Source organism: Perna viridis, chromosome 7 (genome assembly GCF_037379345.1).
Source record: "Perna viridis isolate PV_CMFRI_1.1 ecotype Kerala chromosome 7, ASM3737934v1, whole genome shotgun sequence".
NCBI lineage: Eukaryota > Metazoa > Mollusca > Bivalvia > Mytilida > Mytilidae > Perna > Perna viridis.
The window spans coordinates 48,669,235-48,672,232 of record NC_142451.1 but is presented as its reverse complement, the minus strand read 5'-3'; positions in this window follow the sequence as shown (position 1 = coordinate 48,672,232).

Below are 2,998 nucleotides of genomic sequence, written 5' to 3'. Positions count from 1 at the left end.
AATTACATGGAGACGGAGTACTTGTATAAGAACTTAAACGATAATTGTGTTATTATATTGCTAAAGCAAATGATAAATTTATAATAAGAAGAAGTCACACTGTAAGTGATAATTATAATGAAATTATGTATTACGATGTGTTACAGATGTGGAAAGCATCATGTTCATATAGTATGAAGCCAGTTTCATATGAATATCATACATATATCATATAAAATTCATATCAAGTTGTTACACAATTTTACTGTTGTTTTCGTTTTTCATATGTTTATGGCATTCTTTAAAATACAAGTGTAAAATGATAAGAGGAAAGCATGATTTGATTATGTGTAAAACAATTTTTTTCTGTATTTCGTTCATATAATATACTTAGCATCTTATAACAAATTGAACACAGTTGTTTCGACATCGTTGATTCTTTCAAGAAATCAAATACGACTGCACAAAGATTTTGAAGTTTTTTTTCTAAATAAAGTGATTTTCAAAAATGCATGGAAATACTCATCTGTAATGTAAAATAGTACATTAGATAAATGTAAACGTATAAATTATCACAAATGTGCAAATATGTGTTTCATGGTATGAATTGATTTTTTTACTTGTTAAATTATACTTTCTACTTGACTTTGCTGAACTAAAAATATCTCCTCATTTATGGCCTTTTACCTCTGCAAAGCTTTCAGTATTTAATTTGTTATTTAATTCTTTATTTGCATCTATTTTTACTATGAATATTAACTTTAATTTTGCTTTATACCTTTGAATTTGTATTGAGTATTTTATTATAAACTCTGTACATTTATCAGTTTTATTGGTCTTTTCTTTTATTTCCTTCATATTTTACATTAATCATTATTTTGAATTTCGGTTAACCTTCATTTTGCCTTCACACAGGCACAGAAATCTCTGTCCTCGTGCACAAATTGATAACTCAAAACACTTATCTCGGTGTAGGTTACTAAAGTATTAAAATTTTACAATAACTCCAGGCGTCCAGAAGTTTTCAGCTATGTTGAGTGCCTATATGTAAAATAATTATGTAGTTGCATTTTTTCAACATTTAAATCATTTATTTTGTCGTTATAATAACTATGCACTAATTATCAAGATGAATTTTGCGTTAGGGTAAAATGTACATTTCTTTTACAATTATACATATTTATTTATATTTTTAATAAAATTAGTAAATTAATTGGGTATATTTTCTTCGTTTCTTATATTTGAAACAAAAAACCTTTTGAATTTTCTGCAAACTGCTATTTCTTTTTTTTTCTAAAATTATGATTTTAAATGTTATAGTTTTAGACAATTTTTTCCATTTTGTGAATCCTTGGTGTAACTTTATAAAGCTTTTAAGAGCTAATTTTAAGGTGTGTGCAAACGTTCAAATGCATAAAGAATTTAAATAATAATGGCGCACTATAATAGATGTTGTTTATTATTTTTATAGAACTCAGTTAAAACCAAATTTAAGTTAAATTACATAATATGATCATAATGTCTTTTATGATGAAAAAAGAATTCAGCGCCATTTCGTTCCTGTTTATTTACAAAAGTACTATATAACAAGAACCTACTTCAGAAACTACAGCGTAGGTTTTGTTATATTGAATACTGACATTTAAAGGTACTATTCTGACTAATGTATAAATACTATTAGTATTTATGAGGACCACAGCATTCCCATAACATAAATATAATTACACATATATATCTACACTTTTATCCAGGTGTTTGTGTGTTTGTGATTTTGAATTGTGAAGCATCAGAACTCTGTTCTTTAAGACCTTGATCATGTTAAACGTTAATCATTTGTGTTTCTGAGTTGCTTATTTTTTTTTTTTTTTTTTTTTTTTTTTTTTCGTCTTTTGTTTTTTGTTGGTTTGTTTTTTTTTGTGTTTTTTTTTTAATTTTTCTTCTTTCTGTTTGGTAATCAGTATTTGGTTTTTAGTTAGAGTAAATGAAATACATTGAAAAAACATAACTTTTTTTTATTTTTCAATGATAAAATTTATCTTTTGCATTCATAATATCCGACGTTTGAAATTGGAACCCAGTGTTATATTTAATTAGTAGAAATAAGACAATAACTTTAATCGAAGATCCTTTTTTATATCTTTTCTTATATCATTATCATTGGAAACTTTTATTTGGAAATATTAGTAAACTAACAAAAGTAATGCAGATTTGAATACATATAAAACTTTTCCATATGTTCATTCCATTTCGTTGGTTTTTTCTTTGATTAATTAGTTTTACTAGGTTCATTCAAATGATACGACCAGTGATAAATAATACATCATTAAAAACCCATAAACTTTTTACTTTAAAAGTCGGTATTTGTTAAGACTTTAAAATGTGTGATGTAATATACTATTTTCCGCAAGTCATATTTTCTTTAACTGTTGATAATGGGTTTTTTTTTTAAATTTGATATGAAACTAAAACACTAACAAAACTGTAATTCATATGTGTGATTTCAAAAGCATATAATATTTGCTTTCCTCGCATATACATATATAAGTATTATTTTAATATGGAATAAAGAAAATAGTTTTTTATTATTTTTTCTATGAAATTGTGTATTACTAGTTTTTACTTACACTAAAAATACAAATCCCATTAATTTTCCACTTAAAACTAGCTTGATTTTATTTTATTTCTTTAACATATAAAATGACAATGTATTTACCATTTTATCCGGTGGTCCACAATATGATCTGATAATATATTTAACTTGTCAAAAAATGTTGATTTATGTCGAAAAACAAAGGAACAACAAATGGAAACCAACTAAGGCTAAAACATTAATCCTAATTTTATTTGTAGAAAAATTTTATGCACGAGAGAATCAAGGTAGTCACTCTTCCATTACGATTATAACGGCGGAGTTGACCTCAATGGGGTCAGATCGACGGTAAAATGCCCGCCTGCGTTTTGTAACAGCCAATCACTGGATAGGAACCAACGAAGTGTAGTGATATTTTAATGAGCTACT